This window comes from Macaca fascicularis, chromosome 5 (assembly GCF_037993035.2).
Source record: "Macaca fascicularis isolate 582-1 chromosome 5, T2T-MFA8v1.1".
Taxonomy (NCBI): domain Eukaryota; kingdom Metazoa; phylum Chordata; class Mammalia; order Primates; family Cercopithecidae; genus Macaca; species Macaca fascicularis.
This window is the reverse complement of record NC_088379.1, coordinates 173,154,203-173,165,254: the sequence shown is the minus strand read 5'-3', so window position 1 is coordinate 173,165,254 and position 11,052 is coordinate 173,154,203. Positions and strand designations below refer to the sequence as shown.

General features: G+C 38.2%; 1 protein-coding gene across 1 annotated transcript in view; it reads left to right on the top strand.

Annotated features, from left to right (window-relative positions):
• The first annotated feature begins 2,407 nt into the window (after positions 1-2,407).
• DDX60 (DExD/H-box helicase 60) overlaps positions 2,408-11,052 on the top strand; it is a 105,086-nt gene continuing 96,441 nt past the window's right edge. The window contains exon 1 of the mRNA XM_005556257.4: positions 2,408-2,538. The gene's annotated coding sequence lies outside the window, so the exon portion shown is untranslated. The remainder of the gene's footprint in view (positions 2,539-11,052) is intronic.

Here is an 11,052-nt window from a genome sequence, read left to right as displayed (position 1 = left end):
GGCTATTGAAGTGAAAAAGAAAAAACAGCCTAAAGTTTCTGTGTGTTTACATATCTTGGGGTGGAAAATTGAAGAGGATGAGTCAAGGTTTCCTTGAACTCTCATCTGATAAATCCAAAGTCACTGAAAGTCAAAACAACCATGGAACATCATATATTCTAAAAAACTTTATAATTTAAGCAAAATAAAATCATTTGTCCTCTAGTTGAAACACTTTTAGTTGTAGAATTTGAAGCATTCGATGAAATTATGTAATAGAGAATATGGTAGATAGACCATTGGGTTAGACGAAGTTTTGAATCTTAGTATAATTTACTAGCTGCTTTATCCCTCCAAGCTTTATTTTTCTTATCTACAGAATGACAGAAATCATAGTACACACCTCATGAACTTGCTGTGATCATTGATATGGTATTAGCATATTGCTTAGCACATAGTAGCCTTCTGAATTAATTCTACCTCTTATTATAACACAGTCCATTATTTCTGCTGTTTGCAAATATGTTATTCATTTCCTACATTATAGTTCACAATACTGTATTAGTTCTCTATGGCTGCTGTAACAAATTACCACAAATTTAGTGGCTTAATACCACACAAGTTTGTTCTCTTACAGTTCTGAGCTCAGAGGTTCAAAATCAGTCTCTCTGGGCTGAAGTCAAGGTGTTATCAGGGCTGATTTCTGGAGGCTGTAGAAAAAAACAATGTTTCCTTGCCTTTGGTAGTTTCTAGAGACCACCTGACTCCTTGGCCTGTCGTCCCTTCCACTGTCTTCAAAGCCATCTGTGTAGTGTCCCCACCTTCTGTCACTGACTGTTTCTATCATCACATTGCCCTCTCGAACTCGTCTCTCTCTTATAAGGGCCCTTCTGATGACCTTGGGAAAACCTGGATAATCCCGGGTAAGGGGTAATCTCCTCTTCTAAAGATTCTTATTTAATCTATTTTGCAAAATTACTTTTGCTATGAAAGTTACCGTATTCACAGGTTCCAGGAATTAGGATTTTGGCCTCTTTTGAAGGGAGGTGTGCAGGTTATTATTCAGCCTACCCCAGGCAGGTACTTCAGAGATCACAGTGAAGGAGACAGGAATATCGGCTGATTTAAGATGAATCATGTGTTAAATTCTAGAGTCTTTTATTTTCTTTCTTGATCTCATCACTAACAAACACATGAATTTCTAAACAAATGAATAAACAAGTAATTGCCTGATGGATGTGAGAATTGTCCTCCTTCCCCATATCCCCCTCTTTTAACAACTTGACTCTCTAATTTTTCGCAAGACAAAGTATCATTCACTACTGACTGTGTTCTGTGTTCCCTGTGAAGCAGTGCCTGGACCTTGGCTCTTTCCTTTCCTTGTAGACAAAGCAGCGTGTAGCTTCTTATCACTGTGATTACCCAAATTCACTGCTGTCTTTCCTCCACACCTTCTTCTGTTTCCAATATATTTGCACATTTATAGCATTAACGAAATCAAGCATTCTAGGACACTGAAAGGAGAGGAGATGAGTATTGAAACCCACGTTGCAAGTATCAACAGGCAAAAATTAAGAGAACATTTCATCAATTTAAGGCAGAAATAAATGTGACCATTCTGCATTTTCTATTTTTTTTTTAATGTTGATTCTTGGCCCATGAAAGTACCAATTACAGTTTATGCAGAACAGAAATCATCAGCTTCTCATAACAGAAACTCAAAGTTCATGTATTGTTACATACTTTCTTTTTTCTTTTTGCATACAAGTAGAAGCAGCAAGATCTCCCATTTCATTGCGGGGTTTCAGATTCCACAGCGTGTTTTACATTTTATCTATTCCTAAATTCTAACTCTTCTTGATTTTATCTTGTCGAGATGTTACAAATTTTTCTGCCTCAATTTACTCTATATTTATGCCCAAATTCCAAAGCCCATTTTTATTGCCTTTGTCTCTCTAAGGTTTTTTTTTTTTTAAGTTTCATTTTATTTTTAATTGACGCATAATAATTGCACATATTTCTGGGGTACAATGTGACGTTTCAACACATGTATACATTGTGTGATGATCAAAGGATAATTAGCCAATCCATTACCTCAAAACTTTACTATTTCTTTGTGATGAGAATATTCAAAATTCTCTCTTCTAGCTATTTTGAAACATGCATTATTGTTAACTATACACACCCTACTGCAAAATAGAATACCAGAACTAGTTCTTCCTAGCTATTGTAACTTCATACCCTTTAACTAACGTCTTGCTATGCTCCCCTTCTTAAGATTCTGACTGAAGGGAAGGATGCTAAACTTTCCACGAATGTGCCTCGCCTAATTCGTGCTGAAGGGAAACTGAAACCTAAGTGCTTCTGAGAGGAGAAAGGAAACCGAAACTCCTGCAGGCATAAAAGAGCGGCTGCGGTGGCTCAGAGCGCCCAGTCCTAGGCCAGGTCTGGGGTAACCTGGAGCTTCCACCTGGGCTCTGCGCTAGGTGTCTGTTTCACTCCTTCCCCGCGGGGCGCGCAGCTCACGGGTCTTTGGACACCACCGGTCCCGAGTCCGCGGTGAGAAGCCGGGGATGTCCCTTGGGAAGAGCCTGGGGCGAAGCTGTCTTGTGGGAGTTCTAGGTGTTCTTTAACGGACCAGACAGGGAGGTGGCACAGGTGGCTCCGGGCGCGGGAAGCCCGGGAGTCTCCTGGGCTCGCAGGGCGGTGGCGCACGGGCCCCCTGCTGGCCCTGGGAGGCCGGGCGTGGGGAGGGGCGGAGGAAAGGACAATCTTGATGAACGCTGCAAAGGCCTGAAGTCAGAGAGAGCGAGCAGTGCTTAGGCATTTAAGGAGTCCCCTTCAAAGGTGGGAGCTGGGTAATGGAGGTTGAGGAGAAATTAAGGGACATCATATCCGAGCACAGCCAGTAAAACCTGTACATCGACAGCAGCAAGTGGCATCCACCTTCAATCCCTGCTCCAGACTTGTAGAATCAGAATCTGTATTTATTAATAAGATCCTCCAGGTAAATTCTGTGCACCCTTACATTTCAGTGGCTTAAGACAATAGAAATTTATTTCTTACTCCAGTAACAGAATAATTTATTCCTGGTCTAAGGGCAGGTATAGTGGCTTAAAACATTACAAGTTTATTATTTTGCAGTTGCTATGGATCAGAAGCCCAGGCATGGGTAAACTGAGTTCTCTGTTCAGCATCTCATCGAGCTGAAATCAAGGTGTTTGTCAGAGCGGTGGTCTCATGGGACGCCATGGGTGCTCATTTGGGTTGTTGGAAGAATTCAGTTTCTTGCAGCTAAAGGACTGAGGTTACCTGCTTTCTTGCTGGCTGTTGGCTGGGGATTCCCATGTCTTTAGATTTCACCCTGAGATCTTAGCTACAGTGGCCTTCTCACAACAAGGTAGCTTACACCTTTAAGAAGGTATAAGCCTTCTTTGGGGGAATCTCCCTAGTCTACTATGATGAAGTCTTACATAATGTAACCGAATCATTAAAGAGACTATGCCATTAAATTCACAGGTCCTGCCCACACTCAAAGGGAGAGGGTTATACTGGGTACTGGAAGCCATTTTTAACCCACCAGCTCTTCCCCAGGCAGGGTTTCAGGAGCTTGATGCCTTTCATCAAGTAACTCCACCATTCTGTTCCAATACAGAATACGTGATTTCCTTTCCCTTCCCTTGCCCCCATTTTTTTCCTCTTTACCTCCCCTTTCCACCTTTCCTCTTCCCTCCTTTTTTCTCTTTTCCATTTTTCTTCCTCCTTTTCTTCTTCCTTCTTAAGATTGTTTGAATCAGAATATGGTTAAGACACTACTGTGATTGGATGATAAGCCTTATAAGGTTCTTGCAATTTCTTCATCCCCTTTTAATTTATTCATTTGTAAGATGTGTGGTCTTATGATTGCTTGTTTGTTTTTGTATGTGTGTGTCCTGTTGGGTGTGTGTGTGTGTGTCCTAATCCCTGTGGTGTCATTTAACATATTTTGTTGGCCTCTAAACTTCTTGTAAATTAATCATTACTACTAGCGTTTTGATCAGATTCAGTTTTTTTTTTTTTTTTTTTTTTTTTGAGATGGAGTCTTGCTCTGTTGCCCAGGCTGGAATGCAGTGGCTTGATCTCAGTTCACTGCAGCCTCTGCCTCCCAGGTTCAAGCGATTCTTCTGCCTCAGCCTCCCAAGTAGCTGGGATTACAGGTGCCTGTCGCCACGCCCAGCTAATTTCTGTATTTTTAGTAGAGATGGGGTTTCACCATGTTGGCCAGTCTGGTCTTGAACTCTTGACCTCAGGTGATCTGCCCTCCTTGGCCTCCCAAGTTTTGTTTTGTTTTGGCTGGGGGAACTACAGTACTTCAGTGACGGTGCAGACACTTGCCTCTATTTTTGTTGTGCTATCATTTAAAAATACTAAGATCTGTTAATTCATTAGGAGTTGTAAAATGGTGATATTCTGTCATTCCTTCTGTGTTTATTAGCTGCATTATTTCTAGAAATGAATTGCTCTTGTATCTACTCTTTGGTACTGCAATGGTGCAGTACTTAGAAGAAAAGCAGGTTAATTTCTTGATTCCATAAACCATTGTTTTTTTCATATATTGTCTTCAGATGCTATTGCTGGACTTCCTGCTGTGAAAGATGAAGAATTTAGCATTTATATTTATTTTTCTTTCATTCATCCCTTTGTGAACTGCCAAATTGGTTAATTATATTATTATTTTCCTACTGTCAAGGCTTATCATATTTTACAGCAGTTTGTAGATTTGATTCTTGTGATTTGTTTTTATGTTGAGTCAACTGTAAAAAAGAAGTAAACAGCAGTGACAAAATTATGAGTATGTATACATTACTCAGTGTAGAAGCAATCTGGGAATTGCTGTGCTAAGACATGGAGTTCCATATTATTAAAATTACTGTTTGAAATAGACTTTTGTAAATCTGAAGTACCATGGGTTCTCTTGTTTTTCTTTATAGCTTCCCCTAACTTTTCTAAATCATGCAAAGTTTCATTGTTTTTTGATTGTCTTCATTCTTGATGGGTTTTCCCCAATTTTCTGTATTATCTCTTTAAATAAAATTATCATTTAAGATATATAGTTGGCATTGTGGAAGACAGTGTAGTGATTCCTAAAGGATCTAGAACCAGAAATACCATTTGACCCAGCAATCCCATTACTGGGTATATACCCAAAGGATTATAAATCATTCTACTATGAAGACACATGCACACATATGTTGATTACAGCACTATTTACAATAGCAAAGACTTGGCACCAACCCAAATGCCCGTTAATGATAGGCTGGATAAAGAAAATGTGGCATATATACCCCATGGAACACTCTGCAGTCATAAAAAAGAATGAGTTCATGTCCTTTGCAGGGACATGGATAAAGCTGGAAGCCATAATTCTCAGTAAACTGATACAGGAACAGAAAACCAAACACCACATGTTATCAGTCATAAGTGGGAGTGGAACAATGAGAACACATGGACACAGGGAGGGGAACATCACACACTGGGGCCTGTAGGAGGGTTGGGGGCAAAGGGAGGGAGAGAATTAGGACAAATGCCTAATGCATGCCAGGCTTAAAACGTAGATGACGGGTTGACAGGTGCAGCTAACCACCATGGCACATGTATATCTGTGTAACAAACCTGCATGTTCTGCATATGTATTTCAGAACTTAACATTTAAAAAGGTTATATGGTTGGTGAAATTTATGACTTCTTAAAAGTCTAATTACATCTTTTTGGCTTCTCCATGAATCGAATCACTATTTTAGATGCAGAATTCTAGGTTCAAATTATTTTCCCTTTAGAAATTTGAAAATGCTTTATTTTATCAAAACATCCAGGAATGTTGCTTATTTTAATTAGTTCTGTGTACCACGTATTATTTTAATCAATTCATATCCATCAGTTCATACATTTAATAAGCTTGAAAACACAATCAGAGGTGAGTAATATTATTGTTCCAATCTTATAGATAAGTAAATTGAGACTCAGAGATTCTAAATACCTGTCTAAGCATATAGAACTGTAGTATATTTCAGAACCAAGATTAAAATGCAAGTAGTCAGCCAACAGTGTTTGTGCCTTAAACCAGTTCTCATATGGCCTGATTTCCATTTCTTTGTAGCTTTTCTGTCTTTCTCTTTATTCTTGGAGCTCTGCAGTTTTAAAAACCTGTGCCTAGATGTAGTTTTCTCTTTTGTCATTATTTCTACTCAGTAGTTGGAGAAACATTTCAATCTAAACACATTATGTTGTTCTTTAGTTCTGGCCTAATATTATTATATTAGTTTAAGTATATATCTTTGATTATTTTTATCCCCACTCATTTTGGAATCTTAGTTTTCTCTTACTAGAATTACTAGTAGGGGGAGGAAGAACTTACTGACTTACTTCTGTATATTTTAGTATTTTTAGAATTTTTTCATCTCTTTGTCTTTTACTTTTATCCTTTACAAAATTTCCTGGACTTTAACCCTCCAGATCACTGACTTAAAATTCCAGCATGCTCATTTTATTGTTCTGCACATGACTTTCTTCTTTGTAAAATTATGTTTTAAATGTGTATGAACACTTGCATGCTTTCTCTTCCTCTTTCTCTCTCTAGCAGCCTGTTATTATTTTATGAGAAATATTTTTAATTCTTTGAAAGCAGTAATTAGAAAACTTTGAAGGTCTTTTCTGTCTCTGCATCATGCTTATTCATCTGGTTTCTTATTTTTGCTTTTTTTGTGTCTCAAATGTCTATTGGTACTAATGTGTGTGTGTATGTGTGTGTGTGTGTATGTGTGTGTGTGTGTGTATGAGTATTCAATAATCAGTTACTACAGGTGGCATGTCTCTCCCTTAAGTAACAGAGAAGTGGGGATAATGACTGTGAATTCTGTTTAAGTGTTAGGGCGTGCATGTGTTGGGGCAGAGTTATTAGGGAGCTAGAGGGTATATAAGAGGAACGCCTAGGGTGTGTAAGCCTACTTTAGTATAGGGCATGTAAGAGGAAAGCCTATTAGGCTTTACACACCCTGTCTTACATACCCTGTCCTATGTCATGTAGAGCAGCCTGTAGGATCTCAGACTTCCCATAGGCAGGCTATAGAATCCCTTGATTATCAAATTAAGGAGGGATTGCCCACTAAGGCAGTTTTATTTTGTCCCCATAGTTATTGTTGAAAAGTTTTACAGGGTTTAACAGGCACCCACATCTCAGTCATAGTTATATTTCATTATAAAAACTGTATTATTCCTTTTAATCTATGTATATTATTTCTTAAAACAATTTCTAAGTTGTCAGGACATAAACAGTTATTAATTTGTTTATATTCAACTACTTAATAAATGAAATGGTTAGATATTGATTTTGTCCTAGGAGTGGCATAAAAAAATTCCTGAGACTCTAGGAGCATCGTGACCATCTGGCAACCTGTAAATTAACTTATTTCATCTTGTAAAATCTGACGCTATACTTTCTGAAGTTTTCTGTAATATACTTGGGGTTAATTCTCTCTTGCCTGTTCAATTCTCACTGACCCATTTTTTTCCATTTGAGCTTGGTACAATTTGGAGAGTTGAAGAAAGATAGTATGGCCAACGCACAATTAGTGAGGTTGAGGATTGCATGAAATGGGTGACAGAGAGTTTTTATGAAGATACCTAATCTCCTTACCTGGGCACAAGACCAGTGTCTGGTTCTTACCTCCCTCTCCAATATCAGCTCCAATGAGCCACCCTGCCCTGTGCCATGTAGAACAACCCATAGGATCTCAAACTTGTCATGTAGTTTCACAACTTTATGCATTAAACTGATGCTGATTTTGCTACCTGAAAAGTAAATCTCTGTATCTCTCATTTTCCCCAACATTCTGTCATAAGTCTTCATCATCTTTTCAACCTGCTCTCGAAACTTCACAACACAGGACCCTGATCCCTTCATTCTGATTTAGGAACTCTCAATCCTCTAATGGCTTCCTGTGCCATTTCTGCTAGAACACAGCAAATTAGATGTCAGTGTGACTTAGTTGTCTTTAAACCTATCCCAGGTTGTACAAGGAGAGAATCATGCTTCATGCATATTTGCATATGTTTCAGCAAGTACAATGTTTGGTAAAGTGTAGATACTCTATAATCTCTGAAATAAGACAGCAGCTGAGTGAGTGAGAGACCATACTTATGCTCGTGTCTCCATTAAGTGTCCCTAAACATCCCAGCCCATAGTAATTCCATTTTTCTTTTTTTTTTTTAATTTATTTATTATTATTATACTTTAAGTTGTAGGGTACATGTGCATAACGTGCAGGTTTGTTACATATGTATACTTGTGCCATGTTGCTGTGCTGCACCCATCAACTCGTCATTTACATCAGGTATAACTCCCAATGCAATCCCTCCCCCTCTCCCCTCCCCATGATAGGCCCCGGTGTGTGATGTTCCCCTTCCTGAGTCCAAGTGATCTCATTGTTCAGTTCCCACCTATGAGTGAGAACATGCGGTGTTTGGTTTTCTGTTCTTGTGATAGTTTGCTAAGAATGATGGATTCCAGCTGCATCCAAGTCCCTACAAAGGACTCAAACTCATCCTTTTTTATGGCTGCATAGTATTCCATGGTGTATATGTGCCACATTTTCTTAATCCAATCTGTCACTGATGGACATTTGGGTTGATTCCAAGTCTTTGCTATTGTGAATAGTGCTGCAATAAACATACGTGTGCATGTGTCTTTATAGCAGCACAATTTATAATCCTTTGGGTATATACCCAGTAATGGGATGGCTGGGTCATATGGTACATCTAGTTCTAGATCCTTGAGGAATCGCCATACTGTTTTCCATAATGGTTGAACTAGTTTACAATCCCACCAACAGTGTAAAAGTGTTCCTATTTCTCCACATCCTCTCCAGCACCTGTTGTTTCCTGACTTTTTAATGATCGCCATTCTGACTGGTGTGAGATGGTATCTCATTGTGGTTTTGATTTGCATTTCTCTGATGGCCAGTGATGATGAGCATTTTTTCATGTATCTGTTGGCTGTATGAATGTCTTCTTTTGAGAAATGTCTGTTCATATCCTTTGCCCACTTTTTGATGGGGTTGTTTGTTTTTTTCTTGTAAATTTGTTTGAGTTCTTTGTAGGTTCTGGATATTAGCCCTTTGTCAGATGAGTAGATTGCAAAAATTTTCTCCCATTCTGTAGGTTGCCTGTTCACTCTGATGGTAGTGTCTTTTGCTGTGCAGAAGCTCTTTAGTTTAATGAGATCCCATTTGTCAATTTTGGCTTTTGCTGCCGTTGCTTTTGGTGTTTTAGACATGAAGTCTTTGCCCATGCCTATGTCCTGAATGGTACTACCTAGGTTTTCCTCTAGGATTTTTATGGTATTAGGTCTAACATTTAAGTCTCTAATCCATCTTGAATTAATTTTCGCATTTTTCTTTAAACTTATTTGTCATTACAGTCATATACTTCTTTGCATTGTTATTGTAATATTTAATATCAGCATGTGCATCACCATTATATGTTCCTTAATACCGTGGAATAGGAATCTCTCTCTCTCTATCATCTCTATCTATCATGTATCTATGTATGTATGTATGTATGTATGTATGTATGTATGTATGTATCTATCTATCTATCTATCTATCATCTATCTCTATGTATCTATGTATCTATCATCTATCTATATCTATCTATCTATATCTATCTATCATCTATCTCTATCTATGTATCTATGTATCTGTCATCTATCTCTATATATCTATGTATCTATCATCTATCTCTATATATCTATGTATCATCTATCTATATCTATCTATCATCTATCTCTATGTATCTATCATCTATCTATATCTATCTATATCAAACTATCTATCTATCTACTATCTATCCATAAATCACGTATGTATCTACCTATCTATCTGTTTCACAGCCCTAACATATTGAATGGCAAATGTCTCAGTATTTAGTTTCCATGACAAAATGCTCAAGTGCATTTTCATCTACCTCTTTAGTATTTTCTTCTCTAGTATCTTTGCAGATTCTTCCTCCTCTCTTGATATATTAAGTATTAGTATCTTCGAATGTGGATTGTTAGTACTCTTCTCCCATGGTGCTGTCTCTCCCTGACCAAGCAAGCTCATCTACACCAATGGCCTCATTTACCATTAATACTCAGATGACTTACCTCTGCAAATCTAGTCCAGACTTTGTATTTGTCCTCTAGACTTGTGTATTTTACTGCTTACATACCATGGCTTATGGGAAATCTTGAAAGCAAGTCAAATTCAGGTGGTTCACAAATGCAGCCATAATCTTTTCCTGACATGTAGCCTTGTTCTAAAATTCCCAGCCCAGTGAATGGCCTAGTCATCCATCCTGTTACTTGAGCTAGAATCTTTTGTCATCCTTGACAATCCCCTTTCCTCTCTTCTCCATCCATGTCCAATCCAATTCCAAATTATGTCAAACTCATCTCCTAAATGCCCTTCAAGTAGATCCACATCTCTCCAGCTTCATTATCTCAGCTACCATCAAACTATATTATATCAAATTATCATCATTAGTCTCCTGCACAGTAACTTTCTCTCTGCTCTACTAAGAAGCTTACTCCCATCCTATTTATTTTCTATATTGTAGCTGGACTAATCTTTTCAAAATGCAAAGCCAATCACAATACCACCTGCTTAAAATCCATCAATGGCTAATTTTTGATTCTAGGATAAAAAGAAAATTCTATAACATGACTTCAAAGGCTCTGCATGCCCTCCTATTTCTCTAGTCCTCTCTAGTCTTTTCCTGGATATTCTCCACTCCAGCCCTACTGACTTCTTTCTGGAATCAGTGTCACCCACAACCCGTCATGCCCCTGAGCTTTTACACATGGTATTCTGATATTTCGTCTCCAGAAATGCTACTTTTTCTCTCTTTTTGCCTAATTAATTATTGTTTATTTCTTAGAACTCAGCTCATGCATTATTTCTTTAGGGAAACTTCCTCTGACCTCTTGACTTTGTCCTTTTTGCAGTGTTCCATTGTTTCTATGATTATCTGATTAATAATTATCTTTAAGCTCTGTGA